This window comes from Lemur catta, chromosome 25 (assembly GCF_020740605.2).
Source record: "Lemur catta isolate mLemCat1 chromosome 25, mLemCat1.pri, whole genome shotgun sequence".
NCBI classification, from domain to species: Eukaryota; Metazoa; Chordata; class Mammalia; order Primates; family Lemuridae; genus Lemur; species Lemur catta.
Genome location: NC_059152.1, coordinates 6,243,081 through 6,267,986, shown reverse-complemented (window position 1 = coordinate 6,267,986; position 24,906 = coordinate 6,243,081). Strand labels below are relative to the sequence as shown.

Here is a 24,906-nt window from a genome sequence, read left to right as displayed (position 1 = left end):
ACTAATATTTTAAAAGTGAGTTTGACATGGGACAAATATGTTGCCTGAATTAATTTTAGGAAGCCTAAACCTTGAAACAGAGAGTCTTTGAAGCATTTTTGAAGCATAATTGTTTACTAACTATGCTTCATTCCTGATCCTACACTCCACCTTTCATCCCTTTATGTTCCTTTCCCAGCATGCCTTTCACTTTCTTTAGCACCTAAGGGTGAATTGTTTCTACGAGGCACTCTATGGGCTCATAGATTGATAATCGCCATCTAGTTGAACTTTGGCAGGTGGTACTCATGGCGGACAGTGATGTGCATAAATAGGTGTAGTTCAAGGCAGAGTGCGGTAAGCAGTCTAAGGGAGGTGCAAAGTCCTTTGGGAGGGCAGAGGAAGGAAAGATAAATTCTGGCAGAGGGAACAGGGAAGGCTTGCTAGAACAGGTGGCCTTTAAGCTGAGTCTGGAGGGATGGGCAGGATTCCCACAGGCGGATGTTGAAGCAGGGGAGGAGGAGAAAGGAGCAGCGTGAGCCTGGAAAAATGCAACACATGTTCAATGGAGTGGGGTGACTGGCTCACGGGACGCAGTGAGAGGTACAGTTAGATGGAGAAGACCCTCCCCTCGAAGCCCTGGAGTTTTAATTTTCTCTGAACGGTGATCTATGAGCAGGAACGTGTCATAATGACATCTGCATTTTAAGAACATTTATCTTAAGATACAATTCTTTTATTGTTAGATGTTATTCATTGTGTTTTACTCAGTCATTGTTTTAGTAGAGAATAGCATTCACGTAGAATAACATCAGGGCTCTTTACCTTGGCTGTGGCCCCAGAGTGTCTGGCCCTTGAGAGCGGAACCTCGAATTGTTCCCCTGACATTTTGCACACTGAGTTCTGAGCACATTTGTCTTCTAGAAGTTCCTAGAAAACACCTGGTCCCGCTCTTTCCTGGTCCAAGGATTTTGTGCTTGTTCTTCCTCCGGCCTCTTAGGACTGACTTCTTAACCGGCTTCTCAACTGATATTTCCTCAAAGGGAATTTTCCTGTCCACCCAATCTAAAATAACACTCCAGGTATTTTTCTACATAGCAACTAACAAGCTTATTTATTATTTCCTTATTTATTTTCCACTCTCTGCTACTATAATCGGCTCCACGAAGACATGAATCATATAGTTACGATCCTCCGGGGTATTTCCCGAACTTGGCAAAGTGACTAACACATATAAGAGACTCAATAAATGCTTGTTGAATGAATGAATTGAATGAAATAGAATTAGCGTTGTTAGAAAACTGGAAATATGTTACGTTGTTTAGAAATTCACCTAAATAAGTTATTCGGTATCTGATGATAGAAATTGACATAGAGGATGCTGGAACTTACCGGTCCATATGTAGAATATCTTACATCTTTGCTATTCCTTACTCACTCATGTTAGTTATTCAAGTGGAATTTCCTCTTGGTACATTTGTTCCTTCTTCCCCACTTCTCCCACCTCCAACAGTTTCTGGCCATTATTTCGACGAAGTGCTGGGCTTGGTCATTTTCCTCATGATTTGCAAATGGATTGGTCTTTCACAGATGGCCACGGATTGAGTTGCCCAAGACCCGGTCATAAGTCATGACTTGCTGAAAAGCAAGGGAGTTTTTTTGAAGGGAAAGGGGCCTTTGAAAGGCACCCAGCAGTTTTTGAAACAGCTCCAGCAGCCGAGCTCGTAGGCCCAGTACCTTCCCTGGCAATCTGGTTTCCTGATTTACTACGAGGTAGGGAGCTGTTTATGATGCTTTTGATAGAAAATAAATGGCTCCTAATTCTGCCGTATGATGAAGTTCATATTTGAAATGTTTGAATAGGTTTTTCAGACCATGGTTCTACAATTGGCTATAAAATTTTACAGCCTTGTTCCAAGGATATAAAAGTCTGTGATGAGAGCCTCCACTCCAGGCTACAACCAGAGGAATTCTTCTAAAGGCTGAGGCTACAACTCAGAGACTCTCCATCTTGGCATTGAAACCAAAAATACACTTAACGAAGAGTCAGTAGGTAAAGGCAGATAAGTTTGATTTGAGACTACTTCTAAACTTAAATTTCACATGGAAGGCGAATGCAATGTTACTAATGTACACATCCCATGACTTCTAAAATGAAATGCAATGCAATCATACCTTGTAAGACACAACTCATTTGGAAGCCCAGCTCACGTGAGAAGAGACTGTCTTATAACTCTTTTTATTGTGCCAGTGGACACGATGAGATGCCATCTTAGCAGTGGCCTTTTGGATATTCGGGAGAAATAAGTAATACTGTTTGAAAATATTTGCATCAAAAATATTTAAACTTAAGAATCTAGTAGTTAAAATGGTGCTTTTCTGTTATCTTCAAAATTGACTTAGGTGGAACTCCAACAGAAAAGCCTCTCTTATGAAATGGGATTTCCATTCACTTGCCTCTAGTCACGTAGATGTCCCCAAACTTACGCTCTGATAGAAAAACAAACATTTGGTTATCTCCTTGTGCATACTTGGGAAAGAGAAAAAAAAAAAAAGAAAAAAGCAAAGGATCTGACCTTTTGGTAGTCACTTTCTCCATCCTGCGTTCTGGCCAGTGCACAAGTAAATAAAGGCTGGAAACTACAGGCCTGTTCTGCCCTTCTTTCTCATGAACTCGGATTCAGCCAACGCCAGATACGAAACCAGAAACAGAGAGTCTTACTACTCTACCGCCTTCCGTGCCTCAGATCCAATTTTTCCAAAGAACTACACCTGAATGTGACTGGTTTGGATTCCAAGAATCCTTTTTAATGACTGTGGTTACGATCCTTTAGGAAAAAGCCAGGAATGAGACCACCGTCTCTGGTGTGCAGCAAAAGCCAGAAGCCAGAGCTTTCAGAGCGCGGAGTGCCACAGGGGACACCTGAGCCAGGAGCAGGCAAACCAGCAGGCTATTTTAGATGCCACAACTGTCTGTATTCACTTGTCGGTCAAGGAAGTAGGGGGAAAAATGCATAGCACAAGTGCTGTCCTGTCACAATAGCAACAAAACTAAACTGCTCCGAAAGATGATGTGTGTGAGAAGCTGTCAACTGCCGAGAACAACAGACACACCGTCTCTAGTACGATATGTGCTTCACAATCCTTGCAGAGCAAAACCAGTGGTTCCAATGTCCATTTCTGCCCTGTTCCCACCGCACTTTGCTCAGAGGTCACTCTTACTACTGTTATTTGTTAGCAGGTTTGTTTCTTCTAGTGGCTTGCGAGCTGCTGGAAGACAGGGACTAGATATTATTATTTTTTATATTCCCAATGCCTGGTTCATTGTAGAAACTCAGTGTTTGTTGAATATACAACTCAGAACGCTGACAAAATAGGACCAAAGTTCTAAGCTGACGGCCAATATGTTGGCATTATCTGTGACTTTGTCATATCTAAATAGAGATCCTTACTTTAAATCCACATGCTCTAAGTTACTCATTTTTTTTCATGCACCCCAAAAACATTTTCTAGGCAACTACTCTGTGTCAGCTACCGAGGGGGTTACACAGATGGAAAAAAAAAAAAAATCTTTTCCCTTCCTTCAGTGAGATTACTGAGTGTGTCAAGAACCACACTCTATATATTCAGAAGTCCCTCTAATAAATATTTTTGGGTTTATTTGACAGTTCTGGCTGCCATTTGAAACAGAAAATCAGTGCAACACCACTGCAGTTAATAGTGACTCACTGCTCCAAACCTCAGTTGGCCAATGTTTTAATCATATGGAGACAATTTGAACTTTACTACCATCAAGAAACAACGGGAATATCTAATGCAAGAATTAGGAATGCGTATCAGTTTTCACAGTGCAGTTTGGTCATTAAGAAAGTACACTTTCTTGTTGTCATTAAAGGGACTTTTAGTAGCCAAACTATTGTTCTGGGGTGTGGTGAGTCTAAAGACCCCAGTGGCCTCTCTGCCTTTGATCTTTGGAGTTTCTGAAGTTGTGGGATTTTGCATGCTACACTGCTAATCTGGGAAAATGTACAATCACTATAAAAGGAAATTTTTCTATTAGTCCAAGAATAATCGTTTATAGCAAAACCACCTGACAGAAACATGTGGGTGCGTATCACCCGTATGAAGACCGAAGATATTTTTACAACTGAGGATTATTTTCTTCCCTTTATACAAATCCATATGGTGCCTATGCAGACATCAGTCATCAGCAGTGCTGTCTCATTCGACCCCAAGAATAGCATTCAGAAGGTTTGCTCCAAATTCGGAGTTAGTTGTTTTATCTTCCGTAGCCTAATTACTCAAAGTCAGTGTCATGTGAACTCAAGTGGAGTAGCATGGCAAGTATAAACATGGTGGCCATGGAATATGGCTTTTCTGCCTTGGACATACTCTGCTTGATCTATACCGTGCTTCCTGCGGTTTTCTCTTCTGGGGTCAAATGTTTCCTTGTCTCTCCAAGGGATAATTCTTGCCCCAGTGAACAGTCCATCTGGCTGCTGAGTCTCATAGACCTCAGGGGACACCATGGGTAAGGACTACTGCACCTTATCCATCCATCCATCCATCCATCCATCCATCCACTCATTCATCCAACAGAGAGCAAGTGAGGGATGTGTCTACTATTATTATCTGTTGGAGAGTCAGTCCCAAGTAGATGTCCGGTTGTGTGCATGTATGATTCCCGTTATAAAAGGGGAATGGGTGAGCAGAAGCAGCGCTATGCTAACATGGTCTGGCTAAAGATGATTAGGATGTCTTCTTCTGGGGAGTGACTTTCCTCTGACAAACAGAAGGAAAAAAGTTCCAGATAGACACAGACTCATTTCTGTCCCTGAATCCTGTCCAGAGGCTGCATTTGTTGGGTAAAGGAATTCTAAGCATGACCAAATAAACCAGTCTAAATGAAGCATTTGGACTAGAGAAGACACTAGCTTGCAAAAGGGGAAAAACCTGAGCACACATATCACAGAGAAGATCCATCCCAACTCCATACCAATCTCTTGGCACAAACAGAAGGGAGGAAGAGTCATTGCTATCACTTCAATAAGCCAAAATGCACCACAGCCCTTGAAAACCTGGGAAGGGTAGTCAAAGGCGATAGCTGGTACTTTATCTGTTACAGGAGCTGCAGGCATTGCTGGGCTGCTAGAAATGGTTGGGACTATTTCAGTGAACCTCAGCCTTGGGGAGTCCAGGCTCTGGGTTGATTTAGTATTGCAGTGAGCAGTAGGAAAAATGATACCAACTAAACAATTACAACCACAACAACAACAACGAACTTTGCTGCATTTATATGCAATCTTTCTATTGTCCCCAAAGCAAAATGATTTTGCCCCAACTTTGGCACATATCTTGCAGGCTGCACCTTAGACCTTTGGGAAATCTGTCTTGCGACACTTCACGTACTGTTGATTTAGGTTCAGCCTAATGATGGAGGCTTGAAAGGGAGCGTGGTGCAGTAGCAAGATAGGGAATTAGGAAACCTGGGTTCTAGTGCTATTTTGACAACAAACACGTGCAATCTTTAAACACTGGCAACATTTTGGGTTGTCACTTCCTTATCCATAAAATAAGGAGATTAAGTGTATTACTTCTTTATACTTCTAAAACTCTGTGAGACAGAAGACATCAAGCACGTAACATGTGTCTTGGGGGGAGAAGGAGCAAAGGAGGTCGTGGAAAGTGCCACACTGTGTCCTTTGCCCAGACCTTACGGGAGAACCCAGGAAGCTTTCCTTGGAAGTAACATTTTACTACTCCAGGACCCAGGGCACCTGTTTGTCCACGTCTTTACCAGTTCTATCCAGTTTGTACCTTATTGTTGACATGCATGTCTTGCCTTTCCCATGAGCAATAAGCTTCTTGGAAAACATGACCCATCCAGTGGTCCGCCACTCCTAGCTCTGGCTCCATAAACACATGTTGAATGAATCAATGGTCCCGTGAAACGTGTTTGATTAGCTCTTCCCCCCCAAATCATTATTATTTCCATTTCAAAGATAAAATTAAGACCCAAACGTTTTAATTTATTTATCTCAGTTCACAAAATGGGATTTGAAGCCTCCGTTGCAAAGTATTCACAGTAATGAACTGTTCTTCTAGCAAACCTTCCCAGATATCATTCTGAAGACATTTGCTTCCCAACCCCAATCCACTGATACCAAAAGCCTGCAAAATAACAACAGCAATAATAACAATAATAATAATAATTGAGTTTTATGCCTGAGCTAAAAGCATTATCTCATGTAATTCTTAAAACAGCCCTATACAATTTTAGATGAGGCTTGCTGATAGTTAAGTGATAGCTCCACACATATACAAACGGAGCCAGGTTTATCTGACTTCAAAATTCATGCTCCAAACCAGTAGTGCATTCAAACTAGTCTGAGTCTAACTACCCACCCGACACAACCTACCGGCCTAAATTATCTCTGTGTTTCCAGTATAAAACCTAAGCCAATGTGAAGGGAGAAAACCAAAGCTATTCAGGGAAAAGGCAGTGCTTTGGAGTTTTGCAGCTAAAAGGCAATGAATGTTATTTGGAGTTTTTAAATCCTCAGTGTGAATGTGTATTTAGCCACTTAATGGCTGAGTGAAGTTAGGAAATTTACTGGACCTCAGAGAGCCTCAGTTCTTTGTCAGTAAAATGTGAACAATAGCACTTACCCCAAGAAGGTGTTGTGAAAACTTAACGAGATACTGTGTGTTAAAATACCCAGAGCGTATAGTAAGTGCTCAATAAATCCTCCCTTGCCCCCTTTCCCCACTCTCTCTTTCAGCAAAAGAAATGCCTTCCCAAAGAAGTTCCACCACCATAGGAGAATGAAGGAGGCGTTTGCAGGAATACCTTGGCATCCTCTAATAAGGAGAAGTTCACTCCTGCTCAGCTTAGGTCCCAAATAAAACATTTCACCTCCCTAGAAATTTTCAGAGCCTGCCAAGGCCCCAGCAATCCTAAAAGCTATTTGCTGTCAACACTTCCATTAAGTTGAACAGGAGAGAGGTCGCTTGTCTTGCCATTAACAGGATTATTTTCTGAGGTTTTTATTTGGGTACTTGGTGGCCCAGAATTTAAAATTATGGCCCCATCCCACAATGATACTTAAACTGAGTAAAGTCAGAAGTATTCTTTCTCATTTTTTTCTTTCCTTCTTTCTTTCTTTATTTTTTTAAAAAAATGGGGCTAGTGGTGCTGTAACAATAGTGACCTCTATCGGGGCATTCATTCATTCATTTGCCAAACATTAAGCATCATGATTCAGGTACCATGTAACACACCAGAGACATAAAGATGAAAATAATCATTCCTTAAAGAGCTCACAGCACAGCAGAGGAGAAAAGAGCCTGAAAGGAGAATTCCAGTGCAGCATGGCGCTATGAATAGGAACCCCATGCCCATAGGCTCTGCCTCTCCAGGGTACCAGCCATCCCTGGTCATTAACTGTGGCCTTGAGCCATCCGACTCACCCATCCAATAAGTAATTACTGATGTTTGAGACCATCCAGTTCCAAATACAAAGGTATGGGGCATGAGCTTTGCCCTCAGGGACACTTCTTTCTTGGCGGAAGTCATTTGGCTCAAGCTAGAGCAAATGCAAGGAGAGGAAAGAGATGTATTTCTTCTCTTTGTCTTGAGCATACAGAGCTTTGGTGTTGGGTGGTAGCACCCTGGTCCAGCTCCGTATGTGATGCACGACTCCTCTCGATTGCATGCCACCCATCCCCCCCTCTAGCACCAGCTTCACTCACATGCTGACCTGTTCCATTAGGGACAACATCTCGTGTTAGGAAAGTCTCCATTAAGCCCGATGTACTGCCCTAGTGAGCAGAGACTTTTCCATTTTGTTCCTCATGGACCCCCATTAAGTCTGATGAAGACTAATGACTCCTTCTCAGAATAATGCTTTTTTGTCTTTGTTTTTTTAATAGAGACGGGTCTCACGATGTTGCCCAGGCTTGTCGCAAACTCCTAGGCTCAAGCAATCCTCCTGCCCCGGCCACCCAAAGTGCTAGGATTATAGGTGTGAGCCACTGCACCCAGCCTATTTTTTGTTTATTTGTCTTTTTTTTTCCCAAGACGGGGTCTCTCTCTGTCACCCAGGCTGGAATGCAGTGGCACGATCATAGCTCACTACAGCCTCCAATTTCCAGGCCCAAGTGATCCTCCTGCCTCATCCTCCCAAGTAGCTGGGACTACAGGTGCACACAACCATGCTGGGTTAATTTTTTTAAATTTTTTGGAGAGACAGGGACTTGATATGTTGCCTAGGCTGGTCTCAAACTCCTGGCCTCAGGCAATTCTCCTGCCTCAACCTCCCAAAGGGCTGGGATTACATGCATGAGCCACTGTGCCTGGCCAGAATAATATTTTTAAATCCATAAAGTATATAATATTACAAAGGAAACTATTTATATATAAGCTATCTACATGTATATGTGGTGTATATATATATGACAGAAGTATGATATACAATTATATGGTCTTCTTTATAATGTACTAAATAATAAAATCTAGAAGCAGGTATCTAACTTCCATGATTTTGAAGTAGTTATGAATGTAAGTGATATCTTGAGACATCTATATCAACTATAATGTGATAGGAAAATAGCTTTAATTTCTATTGGTGAGAAAGCCACGGTTCTGTTACTACTACTGTGGTTTGTTACTCACATTCATAACTAAAGGAAATGTGACATTTCAGTTACAGGTTAGTGGAAATCAAGATGCAATTTTTTTCCCATGCAAGTTCACAGATTCCCCTGAATTCTCAAAGACTCCCAAAGTAAAGAACTCTTATTATAGAGATTTTTTAAAATCTGCCTTCTAAAAACCACAGAGTAAATTAATTCTCTTAAACTCTCCTGTTTCTTCTAAATTAAATCTTCTAATCCAGAAATGACAGAATTTTCTGTAAGCTTATCACTTGCCTTTGCATAAGCAAGAATTTGTTAATTTCCAAACTAACAGCAATGAGCCCAGAAAGTCAGTGTGCATTCCAAATTGTCATGACCATCCCGCATAATCCCAGGGGCAGGAAGGATAAACACACAGGAACACCTTGGCATCCTCTCTAATAATGAGGAAGTTTTCTTTCACTTGGGGAAAAAGATTTGTCAGAATGGTTGATCTAATATTATAAAGTCTAAGCAGTAAGTTGTTTCCTTAAGGAGAATTAATTGATTTTTAATGACAGTTTGATTTTTCTCACTGAAGTGATCATTTTGAACAGTTGGGGACCCGTAACACAAGGGATAAATAACACAAGGAAATATGAAGGAAAAAAAACTCCCAGGACCAAAGGCCGGAGTTTATTATTTGTTTAGCCTGTGATAGATGTGTGGTGTTTAAAGTTTTTGAACCTCTGAAACAAATTGATGTTTCTTGTCTGCCTCCTCCAAAGTTTATATTCTCTGAGTGCATAGAAGTGAGATACCTTAAGCGTATTTTCCATATTATTTGTCAGGTTGAAGTCTTGAATATATACGTCTGAAACTACACATTCTTGTATCATTTTAAAATGTTCAAAAGTAACAATAAAGGGTGGTCTCTGTAGGCCAGAGTATGGGGCCACCCAGACACTGAGCAAGCCCTCAGCAGAGGGGTTAAAATTGACACAGATCTAATTTGCTCTCCAGTGGTTAGGCTTGAGGGTGAATATTTTTCATCTGTTTCTAGTCTACCAGGTAGATTATAAACATCTGATCAAATACACTCTTATGGATAAGAGCCCAAATCAATCAATATTCAGCCAGTCAAGACTGAAATCATATATATAATTTCAACCATTTAGTGATGGGCTAGTGTTATAGAAAAATGTTTGTTGTCATTGTTTTTGCATATGTGAGTAAGTGGCTTATACAGGAATTAAATGCAAGAATGTATGTGCAAATATATTGTAAAGGACTATACTAGTAAAAACAACCATAATATTTTTTTGTTACTATTATTGTTACAATACAAAGAATAGGCTCAAAATATATGTGTGGAATTTGAATGCATGCCTGTATAATTGACTCAATGATGGGCTATATTCTTACCTATCAAATGTTATGGTGCTAACCAATTCTCATAATCAATAAAACTTGCTGAAGATAAACTCCCAGGGTTATGGTGAAGATTGAATTAAATAATATATGTGAATGTGTCTACTATAATCTGACACATGCCATGCATTCAACAAATGTTAGAGGAATCTTAATTTTTAAAATGATTAATGAGGGAAAATTCAAGGTCGCTTAAAAATTTGATGAAATTTAGATTCTTAGAAAAGGCAATTGATAGGGAAATCTCATTACAGCGCAGCTGGACTTTTATTAACTATAAGTACAATGTCACACACCTATCAATTTTCTCCAAAATGCTGCTACTATAATTAGAAAATATAATGTATTATCCAGGGTGCGTGTTATAAACTGCATCAAAGCAGAGGTAGCCAGTGAATTTTTCATAGGTGATAAGATTAGCTTCCTTCCAGCCTTTAAAGTCCCAGCTGTAGAGCCAGGTTGAATAATATTTTCAATGCAGACAATATTTGTACTAGACAAAGTCAACTTAGCATTTCATATGAGCTCGTCAAGTGTTCCCCTGCTTAGTGTGCTCTTTCTCCTTCTCTCACTGTTTAAATAAATTACACGAGAGGAGACTTTTAGCTTGGAACTGCTACTAATCCATAACACGAAAGTTATGTTTGGGAATATTTGTGTTCTTGGCCTCATGTCCTTTAAAAACTCTCCATCAAGAGAACTTTTCTATAAATCATATATTTCCTTTGTTTCTAAATCCCTTGCATTCATAACTCAGACATGGTTTCCTAATGAAACATACTCCCCAATATCTGTTGGAATACCGTAATATGACCCTATTTTACAGCTCAATCAGGTAAGTACCTTCAAAGAGATTTTCCCTTCAGTCATTAGACTTTATTTTATTTTATTTTATTTTATTTTATTTTATTTTATTTTATTTTATTTTATTTTTGAGACAGAGTCTCACTCTGTTGCCCGGGCTACAGTGAGTGCCGTGGTGTCAGCCTAGCTCACAGCAACCTCAAACTTCTGGGCTCAAGCGATCCTCCCGCTTCAGCCTCCCAGAGTGCTAGGATTACAGGCGTGAGCCACCGGGCCCGGCCTAGACTTTTTTTTTTTTTTTTTTTTTTAATTGGAAAGTAATCTAGAAAAGGAAGAGGGAAACTAGAGTTTCTCTATCTGAAAAGATCTGGGAAGTGTTACGTTAAAAACTACAAAATAGGCCAGGCATGGTAGCTTGCACCTGTAATCCCAGCACTTTTGGAGGCTGAGGCAGGAGGATTGCTTGAGGCCAGGAGTTTAAGACCAGCCTGGGCAACATTGTGAGACCCTAACTGTACAAAAAAAATTAAAACCTTAGCCAGGTGTGATGGTGTGTGCCTGTAGTCGTAGCTCCTAGGGAGGCTAAGGCAAGAGGATCACTTGAGTCCAGGAATTTGAGGCTACAGTGAGCTATGATGACAATGCCACTGCACTCTAGCCTGGGTGACAGAGTGAGACCCTGTCTCTAAAACAAACAAACAAACAAACAAACAAAAACAACAACACCAAAAAAAAAAAAACCCTACAAAATAGCAGTGGAGTCTCTTGGTCTTAGACTTTAGGACCTCTTTCTCTCATTTGTTAATAGCCCACTACCATGGCATTGTGTTTGGTTCCATGGTGACCCTGGATGAATCTGTCACATTCATCCAAGCTTTCCCAGCATGGGAGCGCGGCATAGTTCTAGACAGTAGATAGGAGTGCAGTAGAAGCTAATCTGGCTGAAAATGGGGGAGACACACAGTGACCTCCCTTTTTCTTTTCTTCCCAGACACCAAGGAATCCTAACTTTGTCCTTGAAAAAACCCTTTGCTTTGAGCACACCTCCCAGCCGAGTTCAGCAGCACCAGCGAGAAGTCGAGATCAGAGCTTTCAAGGTCTCACTCATGCACACGAGCTGAGCCCGCGGTGGGCAGCCTCCTGAGCCTCTTAAAATCCACCGCCCCCTAAAACCTCAGAATCATTCTTTCTTGACACAGATATCTTGGTGTCTCTCACCTCAACACATCCATCCCCAGCCCAACATCCTTTCACCTTCTCCTCTCTTAGGAGTAACCACAGCCCATTAGCCATGAGTGTTAAGAAGGCTGGACTAGGGTTAGCATGGGCTTGGGTTAACCATCTCTGAGCCTTGAAGAGGAAGATGCCTAATTCTTATTTTTTTTAGCAAGTCTTAGACTCTGGATACCACTAAGTATCTGTTTTGAAACCAAATTTGCTAGAATTCTGGAGATACTATTGATTATCAGTGTACGAAATGGATCCTTGTGGCCCTGAACTTGTCTTTGAGACATGCTTAAAAAACAGGCTGGATCTACTGACAAAGCAGCTCATAAATATTTCCCCTGGATAACCGACTCAAGGAACCTCATTCTCTCTTTGCCTCTTTTCCTTGTATTCTGTTGCCCTTTCTCTCACCTATATCCCGACAGAGTAAACGTGTAGATTGTTTGAATAGGTTCAAAGAGTGAAGTTAATTAAAAGACAGCGAAACTGAGTTCACTGTTTAATATGCTGCTACTTTTCCAGTTTTGTGAGGCAGCATCAACTCTGGAAGCAAAAATAGAAATAAATCCTTCTGGATGGAGTATCTTTAATTAAGACTCTAGACTCTGCTTTCCAAAGAGAGGAGGGTACGAAAGGTTGAAGGGACTTTTTTTTTTTTTTTTTTTGCCATTTGGAAGAGTCTTCCTCAGGGTCAAGAGAAGGCATCACATTTTAGAGTTTGCATGCTGCCCTCTCCTGGCCTAAGTGCACAGGAGTGTTACCGGACATCAATTCTATATATTTGAAATCCCACACCTGTGTGTGATGTACCTATGAACACACGAGCGTTTGTTGAAAATATTCGGGATGTCTCCTCAGAAGTTTACACTTGAAGTTAATTTGAGGACATAAATTCATTCCTTTGGCACCTGGATTTATCTTTAAGGACGTCAATCTTTATACCATCTCATGTCATAGCCCTGTTGTGTCTACCCTCTCGCTCCCCAGCCTCTGAACTTCCATGTGGCACTAGGACCCTGTTCTGCAAATCAGTGCTCCACCGCAGGCTGGGGCCTGTCCACCTGCTCTCCGTTCAAAGACATCCTCCCAACCAGAAGTGATGGCAACGTGAAATCTGCGGAAGTCATTGGTCAATGTTGGGTCTGAGGACCGTATTTTAGTCTTATGTGTGATCACAATGAATTCTACACATTATTAGGCCAGCATGTATAATTTACAGAAACAAAAGGACAATGTGGTAGGAAGAGAAACAGCTAATCAAAGAAGTAGATGGCAACGCAGGTGACATTTATAATCGCACACCTTCCCCTGCAAAACAATTGGTTTTGTTTGCTAGTCCCTCATGTGACTTGTCTTAAACCCAAGACTGGGCATGTTTTCCCTGGTTGAAATAATTCATTATTTTTCTCCTAAATACTTAAAGGACCCTGACAGTGAGAATGTGCCTACAATGTGGTGCAATTGCTGTAGCAACACTAGAATAAAAGTGTGCCTGGCCTAATCTGTTGTGTGCTTGTGCCTCGACAGTGTGTCAATGTTTGTCCTTGACCCAGGCAAGCCAATCCTCTCCCTATCAATAAGAACTCAGAGTCTGATACCATTCCTTTGCATTAGAAGAAGAGGGCTAAGGAAGAGGTGTTTACTTTAAAGAGCTTTAAAGGCATGTCTCTTGTTTAAACTTTACCAAACTTATAACTTGCGGGTATCTAAAGCTCTGGCTGGCTCTGCTAAGATGCGTAGAGAGTGAACATTTGATTACCTCTCAGTGAAGAATGGTAGCATAAAACAATGAATAACCAAAGCATTATTTATATGTATATTTGACAAGCCACCAGTGTCTCCTAGTCTATACAAAGTGAATAAATTTAATCTTACATACTCTCTCACTTGCTACCAACATGTCCAACATTGCTTTAGAGTTTGAATGGTGAGAGGGAAATGGGTCCCAATTTATTGCAGCTATTATATTTACAGAAGATTGACAAATGCTCATAATCATGCAGAGCCACACCTTTGACTACTAATAGAATTTAATTGGAGCGATTAATTTGTATTTATTTGAATGGGTAAATTCTTTATGACCCGTTTCCTTTGTGATGTAAAAGGAGAAAAATATTCATCTATAAAATCAAAATGCTCTCTCCTAAATATAATATTCACTTGACATGTCTACCCTTAGACACAATTTCAGAAATACCCTGTTAAATCATTCAGATCAATGGGCAAAAATGTGTAGTTTTCGTGACTCCATGGTAGAGCTAAGCATGCATTTCCCTTAATGACAGAAAAGAGCATGTTCATCTGATGAAAAAAAAAAAAACAGGTCAATATAAATTCTCCATTGTGATATATACAATAAATATCTTTCTTATAACTGCCTTATCTTCCTTGGTCAGGCCCATGTTTCGGGACAAGGACTACCCTGAAGACCAGGCACTACTGAATGGTGAGTTGATTGTGAATTATCAGTGGATGGTTTGCTTATAATCTACTAGAAATCCACTGAGAAGAGTGCTATTTAGACTTAAGGGGACATATTTGATTATTCCTGCATCTGCTGCAGTGCTGTTCTCCTGCTCAACTGCTGTCCCCCCAATGTGTATATGTGCTTTTTATAGGGGTTCAGGGCACTTGAACCCCAGTACTTGAGGATTGCCCAAATCAAGACCAATCTTTTAACTACGCCTTCCTGCAGTCCCCTCTGGCTTTTCTGGAGAAAGACCGAACCCAGTTAAGCCATGTGAATGTAATCACAGGTAGTCAACAGGGGGTAAAAGTTAAATAACCATGTTCAAAATTCCAAATCAAACATGATAAAAATCCCAGGGAAATAGATTTTTTAAAACAAAACCTGCACCTCCAAATAAAAGGAATAAAGAAAGGAAAAGAAAGATAGGCAGAAATCGACCCATCGTAAGGTCAAATAAAATCAAACCCAAACTTGCTGTTTACTTGCGAGTATCGTATTTACTATACGGTTCCAATTCGTGACTTTTCAATGTAGTAATACGTGAGATCCTGGAACTCATCCTGCCTGCGGTGCACAATACAAATGCATTTTAAAACTCTTAAGACAATGTGGAAATAAATCAGGTACGCAAGAAGGATCATGGGCAATCACATTTTAAAATATCTATCTGCCTTTGCTCTTTTCTGCTTCAACCACAGCATAGCGATCCGGTGATATTTCACTCATGAGGTTAATCCACTTTGGCCCTATGCTGTAAAAATCAAAACCATGCCCAAGTCCACTGTGGATCCTCTTCCTCTAAGGAAGGATATTACCCCAACAGGCAGGTGGGCAATGTTCAGAGACTGCTGTCTAACCATTACATGATACTGGGCTCGTCGTAGGTCATAATTACAATGGAGATTACCAAGGGGTGTTTATAGGTTGCATGACAACGTGCAGGTATCGATATTGAGAAAGAGAGAGAAAGAGAGATCACGGTCAAGTTTGAAGGTCCTCGTTCTACGCCCACGCACAATTCAATAGGTGAATAAACCTTGTGGCTGCAAAACACAGGCTATCAGCTGTAATTATCGGAGGTGAATCGGGCAAGACATTCCCCCCGGGGCTTCCTATCCCGACCCCCCGCGGAGCAAACCGTGTCAGTGCATTGGGGGAAGGTGGAAATCAGAAAGCAAACCGCGTCTGTGCCGGATGGGTGGTGACAAGCTGCGTACCTGCAGTGACACGGTGGAAACCGCCGCCTCCTCCTCCTCCTCGGGTCCCTTGTCGCTTTCTCTCTCCCTCTCGCTGGCTTTGCTCCGAGTCCCGCAGTCCGGGGCACGGTCTAAGTTTGCTCTCCCGCCGCTGTCGCCGCCAGCTCGCCCGCAGCCGGGGTCCCGCAGCCGCCCATCCGCAGGGCCGGCTGCAGATGCGCACGGAGCCCCGGGTCTGAGCTCTGGCTGCTCCCGGCCTTGCACGGGGATATTATCACCGTCTGGGATTTCTATTGGCTCCGAACACCAAACAAATCGCACCAGCCACCCCCCTCCTCCTCCTTCTCCCTTTCACTCCGCGCTTGTTTCTCATCTAACCCGCAAACGTCGCAGCCACACACACTTGAGTCGCTTGCAGTGTTTCTCTTTTCCTCCTCCCAGTCGGTGGATTTACAACCTTGTGGTCAGCTCTTAACATTGTTTTTAGCAGACTTCCAATCCAAACCGTCTTGTTGATGTAGAGAAATTCTCCGTCCCCTCAGCCCGCAAAAACCACTCATTCCCTTCAGATCTTCTTCCTCCTTTTGTTGATGGGTTTGCAATGTGAAGAATGTGGAAAGCCTGTGTGTGATATGTCCAGACATTCACACACACACACACACATACACACACGCACACACCCCAGGCTCCCTTTTGTTTTGAATCACTGAGACCAGGGAAATTAAAAGCAAGCTGAGCCTCATAACCTAAGTGAGAGCTTAACTAATAAAATCTTGAATGAATTCAGTGCAAAACACTTATTGCTTGAGTTTGTTTTCGGTTCCAAATAGTGCTTTGGTCATTATTATCCTTATTTTTGTTTATTGAATGCAGAGGTATCTAATGCAAATCAGACTCTTCAGGGCCCAGAGAGCGTAAGCCAATGAAGCCAGACCAATTCTGGCTCTCAGTGGGCTCGGCGGGTTGTATCAGAAGCCTGTGATGACTGCGTGCGTCTTCTTTTTATTATTTTTTTGGTCTTCAATCCACTAATCATCTCAGGGCTGAGACTCTCTTAGTGTGACTCACTAGCCGAAGAAGACTGTTCAGACGCTGCAGAACCTTCCTGCGTGAAAATTTTTAATCTGTGTATGTCAAGGGAGATAAACCTTTGGCCTCTCCATGGGGAAAGGGCCCAAGAAGAATCTGAGATCTTACAAACTTGGCTGGGGGAAATTCAGAATAAAATGAGATTTCACTGTATTTTATAAAACAGACCCTCCCGTAGCTTTTTCCCCCAAATCAATTTCACTGGTGCTTATGGAAATTTTAATGACAGTTATTCTTGACAAGAAGCCATTGCTTCTGAAATCACTGAGCTCTGTTTTGATTTTTGACCTGAGATTTTTTTTCCCCCAGTGTTATCCCTGTTGTGTACTATTTGGTATTTGAAATTCTGGTTCCAGCCCAACTCGTAGTACATGGTGTTGCAAAATTGCAGGAAAGAATAATTAGTTCTCAAAATTTATTATAGCCAAAGAGACTACCTGCTTTCTTTTCTTACTTGGGCACATTCCAGGAATTATGAAATGCAGCCTTATTTTCAGAATGGGCCAACCTGAAATCAGCTGAAATTGACAAAGGAAATACACAACAAAACCACATTTGGCTGTTGTTTCCTGCTAACCACAGTCCAACCTCAAATGGCATATCCTCATTACTTTAACAACTCCAGTCCATTCCCTTTTTTTAGGTAGGCAGTTAAAAAAAATGATAATACTGTCATAAATCTTCGAACATGTAGGGTGCATTTCTTTGGTCTTACAAAGAAAGGAATTACAGGTAAGATTTTCCAGATTCTCTATGTGGAGAAGGAGAGTCAGAGAATGATAAAGTGCTTGCTGAAGGTAGGGGACAACAAAAGCTGGCAGACTGTCCTACTTGTTTCAAACAAACTATGCAACTCATGGAAAGTGAAGGGTTAACACAGCACATTCTGATTCCTGCCTGCCTTTGCACAGAAGAGCTAACAATTCATGAAATCATCTGTCCAACTTGGTGAATAATCATTTTGCACATTATTTAAGAACAGGTCATGATATTTTCAGATAAGTTACCAATAATTTGCCTTAGAATGGTCTTTCTAGAAAAAAAAAAACAGTGACTGATTAAAAACAAGCAGGTCATTATAATTTCTGCTAATTATTTTCAGGGCTCATTATAGCCCTTCCTTATCACCGGAAAGACAGTGTAAGTCAAATCGTGGATAATGTAAAGTCCCAGATATATCTTCCACTTCATTTTAGGTAATAATTCAAGCCCTCTTTCTTTCAGTTAATGAAGAGCAAATTGCATGATTTAAGGAACATCTCTTTTAGCCAATCAGTTGTATGGTTAGGGAAAAATAAATCATCGCTATTTATTCTTCTACATTTATTCTTTTGATTATTTGGCTACTTTTAAAAAGATTTTTTTCAAAGACATTTCTCAAATGCTGTAGTTCAGTATGCCCTTTATAAACGACATGGACCTTGGTGATCATAAAAACTCCTGCATTTCAGCATGCACAGCAGTAGACTGTCACGCAGAGCCACGGCAGAACAATCCCATTTTATTTTCCACTCATTTAGTCACATCAGGACCATCTTACTTAGTTCAGTGTGGCACTTTTTACAGGAGACATTCACAAATTGGCACATAGCCAGAGCAGTTGCTAAGACAGTAATTCTGGGTATTACAATGTATAAAAGATGCTGGCGTCTTGTCTTGGAGATGGGACTTGGGTGAAGATGATAAGACATTTTCAAATATTACATGTGAAAGAGGAAATACGTTTACCATCCATATCATGTTTCAGGATGTATTGTCATTTTCATAAATGTTTTCTTACTTGACTCTTTAAACAACCCTATGAGGAATACAGGGTAAATATTATTAGGCTCATTTTACAGATGAAGAAAGTTGGTTTAGTAAAGTCACCTGATTTAGTCGTGGTTGTGGTGATAGAAGATGGGAAGAACTTTAAATGGATTCTAAGCCCAGTACTGTTCCAGGGAGAAGATAGAAGAAAGAGGTGGACAAAAAAATCAGGATAGAGGGACTATTTTTAGAATTAGAAGCGGGACTTCTGGCAATTAAAGCTTTCGCGTTTGAAAGAATTTCCTGGCAAATTGATGATGTGGAGATTTTGATGTAAGTCACTGAAATGGTCATGAAAAGAGCTCACAATTATCTAACTAAAAAGATTATTAAAGCATTGGTATAAAGGTCAGACTAAATGACCGAGGGTTTATTTCAGCTTGAAATCATCTTTGATTTTGTTACTGACCTTTAAAATATTCTAGAAGAGTGTGTGATTTCATGGAATGATCTTCATAATATGTCACTCAATTTTTAAAAAGTGTATGATTATAATCTGAGTATATTTCTAGACTATAGATGATTATAGATGGTCTTTTGCCCTTCTGTTCACATATCCATATGTTCTATGATGGATATGTATAATTTGCAATAAAAAAGTAAAACAAATTGAAAAGTAAAAGAGGTTAGAATTCTTCCTCTACTATGCAAAGATATGAGATTTCCATGTGACTAGTTTGCTGAAGACTGACATTGCATCGCCAGTGTTGTAAGAAGAAGATCACATTCTTGATCTTGTCTGTACGATTATTCACTTTTTTTCTTTCTAACCTAGGTTGGAAGTCTTTCTAATGCCAATATTTTTACCCTGGTTATCTCTTTATTTACCTTAATAGCTTTCTTTGAACATATCCATTTATTGATAAATCCATAAATGCTTGTTTAGTCCTTTTATAACTACAATCATCTTCCTTAGATTATCAGAGCAGTTTAAATTTCAAATGATTAAAATGATTTTGACACACAAAGTTTCGAAATTCTTCCATTTGCTGGTTATCAAAATTTATTCCTCCATCAGATAAAAAACCTTTGTTTTATAGAAAGCCAGAAAACCTATGTTCATTCATGTTGTATATTTACATCAAAATCTCACAATGAAGAATGTATTTATGGTTCGCCGATACATATGACTCTGTACTTTCATGATCTACAAATCTCAGCTGTTTACATGTATGCAACAGCATTTATCTTGCTTGTGTCACAATATTTCTGCCCAAAATGTACAAGGATGATTTACAAGAGTTTTATAGCAAAAAAATGTAGCCCTTATTGTGTTACAGAATATACTCCTTGTCCATGAGAGTGCCATCTGTCATGTTTGTGTCATCCCAGTGGAGCAGACAGCACAATCCACAGACAAGCTCGAGAAATTAATAGGAAAGGGAATGACCATGTATTCAGCTCAAGCTCTGTATTTTCCCTGAAGACCCAGGGAGCAGGTGGCCATGGGTTTTTTTGATTCATTAGCCCATGCTTATTAGATGTCAGCAAGGCTTCTGCACTGTACCCTTAGTGCTGAGATACGGATGGGAAGAGGTGAAGAGGGCAAAATCAGAGTGAAGGCAAGACACAGCCACCTTTGACCTAAATGTGCCTAGTAGAGGCAGTGAATGCAGGAGATGGTTACCATGAGATTTGGAATGACAAATGTAGCTGAAGGAATAGCCGGGACAGTCACATTGTGGTGCCTGCTACTTTCACTGCTCCTTCTCACCTGACACCCCAGCTGAGGAAGCAGACTAGCTGGTTGCATCTAGTAGATGGCTGTAGATGTATCATAATCACCTGCCCCTGTGGCTACAGACATCAGGCTAGGAGAGCACACTGAACTCCAAGTCAGTCTGCCACCCATGCAGAGATAATGGCAGTTGGCGATCAATCAGGTTTCCTGTTGAGGAGCTGGAACTAGCGCCATCTATCAATTTACCTCTCTGCATCTATCAACCGTTGGCAGTTGGTAGCAATAACCTAAGTGTAAAGAGTCAGAAAATCAGAGAAGAGAGAGCACACATGTTATGGTTATGGTTAGACTAGGTGTCTACGAAGATCTACTGAAAACGAGCAAGACAGGATGAGGTCCAGTTGTTTACTCTTTCTTAGCTCCCATGGGTCCTCCCTATATTTCCCTCATTTCTGTGTGCACTCATGCACAAAATCTCCCAATGTTTAAGATAAGTTGTGGGCATTTCTCCTTCTTCAGAAGAAGATTACATGAAGGAAAGAGCCCAGCAGAAAACTGAAGCAGCTTCCATAATCTGAGAAGTTGGAAGGTGGACCTCAGGCTGCGTTTCAGATGGTGGGCATTATTACTCTGTAGTTGGGTGCGTGAACTTTGATGTCAACACTGGGGTTGAATCCTGAGTCACTTACTGCTTGGGTAATCCCTCTTTTTTTTTTTTCTGGGGTTTCGGTTTTCACACATATAAAATAGGGTTAAAATACCTACAATGTAAAGTTCTAGGAGAATTAAATTAGATTTTGGTTTAGAGGCACTACATAGCTCCCGGCACAGAGAAAATAGTTTATAAGATTCAGGATCCAAGCTCAGTAGAGCAGACATTTCCCATGCTGTGGATAGCAGGAGCTGCTGACGTTCACTAACCAGCCTTTGAATGCGGAGAGGAGAATCTATGGTGTTCAAGATGGATTGGAGGTGTCCTCTCTGGGATTGCTTTCGGCACCAACAGGGCAGTATACTGATTTGGCTTTTGGAAATAAGTCCAAATCAGTCACTGCTATTCCTCATAGGGAGAGTCTAAACTGCCTATTTCCATTTTAGAACAGAATTAAAACAACGTAATCTATGAGGTATCTCTAAGCTCCCTACGGGCAGAAACTATCTCTCATTTGACTTTCTATAACCAGTGCCTACCACTATGCTTGGTACCTAGCTGGAACTCAGTAAAGGTTAGTTGAAGAGCAATTTATAAATTAATATCTGAAAGAATTAACTGATGGATTAATTAGTTTATTAATGGAAAGATGACTTCCTTTTGTGGATCGGAAACTGGCATAGAATATAATTCTAAAGAAAGGGTCCCAATCTGTTTTGTCCAAACTTTAATAGAAATATTATTTGAATTAAATGTTTAATGGCAGATGACTATATTATTGTTCAAAATATTCACTTCTCTGCCTTTGGGACCCATCCCTAAGAGAGGATAGGATATACCTTCTCCCCTGATTGAGTCTTGGCAATTTGGCTTACTCTGTTCATTAGAATACGTCCAAAAGTTACGTGTGTGCTTCACAAACAAAGCTTTTAGAGCCATTGCATGGTCCATCATTTCCCCCTCTTTTTTTTCTTCCAGGAGACGAGCAAGGTCCTTGGGTCCCTCAGTGAGATGGCATGAAGCAGAGCCATGTGACCTGTCAGGAGGGTGAGAGAGAAACCCTAGCTGTCATAAGCCACAGGGACTTTGGGTCATTTCTTGACTGTAACATAATGTCATCTAAACTGATGGAAGTTATACATTTCTAAAGTCACTTTTTGGAGATCAGAACTCTTTTGCATAGACAAGATCAAGATATTTGTTAACAGATAAATGTCCACTTATCTTAGTCACACTGAATATTATACTACAGTGCATGCTACGTAATGAAAGTCCCATCCAAAAAAACAAACAAAAAATGTTTCAGGTTTGGCTCCTAATTCTCCCTTTCATGCCCAGTCTTTCTTCACCCCAGCATCATGTTCTTTCTCTATAAAGTTCATATGCACCCAGGGACCACTTGGTGACTGTTGCCGAAGCTCATTTCACAGGACGTGGCCACAGAGGACACACTGGGTTGATGAGCATGGAGGTGTGGGACCATGGTAAGAGCCCAGATATGCCTTGTTTCACCCCTTTCCTTCTTCATTTGGATTCTCCAAATGGACTTATGCCCCTTGGGAATTAGAATAACAAAGGGAGGCTCTCATTCTTGCCCTCCTTCATGGCCTATCAGCCTTCTTCCCTAAAGTGAATTTCTACACCTGCAAGATAGGAATACTAATATGTCCCATCTAGCTTTGTTTAACAATTAGCCATAATATGTAGGCAAAGTGTTGAGCAGTGGCACGCACTGCTACATGTGTTTATGCCGCCATGTTTTTCCAAATACACTTCCTTCTTCCCGAAGTAGTTTTCCACCTTGAAAATTCATGTCATTCCTTCTAGACTCAGCCCAAGGATGCTTTTTCCTTCACCTTTCCTTGTTTGCAGTGAGTCAGGCATTTCCTCCTTTCTACAATCCTCATTACAGAAAGCCTCTCCTCATCTCAATATTCTTAGTGAACATGATCTATTGCCCCACTTGATTGGCAGCTCTCTGGAAAGCCAGGTTGGCATCAAAATGGGAGACGGCCTAGCTGTGCAATTAAGACAGAGGATTCCAGAGTCAGACAGCCCAGGTTCAAAGGCTAACTCCGGCAGCGTCTCCTCACCTCTCTCTGTCTCAAATTTCCTCCTTTGTAAAATAGGGATATTAATAACCCTTCTTTTTATGAATCTTTGAACAGGGCATTTTTGAATGGTACCACTGTGGCATATAGCATAGTTCTCAGTAGTAGATGTGCAAATAGGCTTCGTTAAATGAAGAAAAGGTTGGTGGTGCTGTTTTACTAAGAAGCACTATTCCTGTCTGTATTCTTATATATTGCATTTAACAGACGTGTTCCGTGATGCTACAGAGCATCCACTGATTGCATCTCAAAGCAGTTCCTGGAGAAGCAGAAAGAATTTAAATGCTATGGAGAAATGATTTTCACCATTTGTGCTTTTAAATAATAGGAAGGATTAATTTTTAATTCATTTCTGCTAACAAATGGCAATACACCATGCCATTATTTCTTAAACTCTGGTCCAGGTTATTTACAAAGTAGGTCAGGTCACCCCTCTGCAGCCCAGAGCCAGAGTTAAAATAAAACCATCCTCTCGCTGCAGCTTCTGTTCTCCCCCGCACACATTCCTGCTGTCTGCAAGGACCCAACGCAAACGTTCCTGATATATTTGGAAGGGAACAAAAGTTAGTACGGAACAGTGCTTGACCTCTGTCTTGTATTAATGTGAATCTTGGGTCTCCCCGCACGAACTTCCGAAAGCGACATGTCTCCCAGTGGGATCAGTGACAGGGGGACAGCTGGCCAGCCTCAGAGTGAGCCCGGCCCCATAAGGACTGCAGGGCTGTCCTGTTAGAAGAGCCACGGTGAGAGGCTCCTCCCCAGCTGGTGCCTTATGTAGGGACTTTCTCATCAAGAGTCCTTACATGGCCAGGGTCGCGGAGTCACAGATCCATTGGGATTTGCTAACAATAGGGTTATGTCCTGCGAGTCTCATGACTTCAGAAAGTCATGAATATTGAAGACATGGATGCGGCTCACCCCTAAGAAAATATCGATTAAACTTCCGTACCCACGTGTCAGCATATTAGGAGTTAATGAAGTGAACTAAATTGATAGGTAACATTGATCAGGCAGCAGAATTAGACCTTGGGTGGGTAAAGAAATCAAAGCCGGTGGAAGTGCCCCGTGTCCTTACGTATAGCTCTGAAGTCAGTCTTTTTTTTTTTTGGTTTCAGATTATCAAGAAGATTCTTTACTATTTATTCATTTATTTTTCTAGTTATTTCTGTCTCTATGCATGTGTCTGTGTATGCATTTATTACTGGCAATCACCCTTCGAGGGTGCAAGACAGAGTTAAGCTTAGTGTGACACCCTAAGCTCTTCATTTACATCACATCGTAAGCCTAAGCGCCTTGGTCCTCTGCAATCCTGAATGGTGTACCACTGCTCACCTCCTTTGACCGGAAGAAAACATTCTAGATATTTTCCAAGCCCCAGCTAGCTCATTTCCATGGGGATTTTCCTATCAATTCCATGCCTTAGTGATTTCTTTTCATTATGTCCTATCTTTTGGTGTGACCTCATTTTTAAATGGTTGCCATTATATAAGCCTAATATGAGTATCCACTCTGCCTGTCTTATTGGCCCAGTGTGCCATGATCTCACGTGCCAAGAGGAGTCTCTAAGACACAAATTAAGAAGTTACTCCCCACGTAGTACAATCTATCTCAGATGCCGACTTCCAGCAGCACAGAAATAGTTCCAGAGATGGGTTGCACACGGCAGCTTTCTTTGGCCCGCCTTACTTTTTCCAGCGTCTTAGTTTCCTAGCACTGCCACAAAAAAAAAATACGTACCACAAACTGGGTGGCTTCAAACAACAGAAATGTATCCACTCACAGTTCCGGAGGCTAGAAGTCTCCAAAATCCTCCCTCGCCTCTTCCTGGCTTCCGGTGGTAG

At 41.1% G+C, this 24,906-nt stretch overlaps 1 protein-coding gene across 1 annotated transcript in view; it reads right to left on the bottom strand.

The window, feature by feature from the left end:
• Window positions 1-15,878, bottom strand: part of GREM2 (gremlin 2, DAN family BMP antagonist) — an 85,792-nt gene extending 69,914 nt beyond the window's left edge. Inside the window, exon 1 of the mRNA XM_045536972.1 lies at window positions 15,745-15,878. The gene's annotated coding sequence lies outside the window, so the exon portion shown is untranslated. The remainder of the gene's footprint in view (window positions 1-15,744) is intronic.
• Window positions 15,879-24,906: the final 9,028 nt, after the last annotated feature.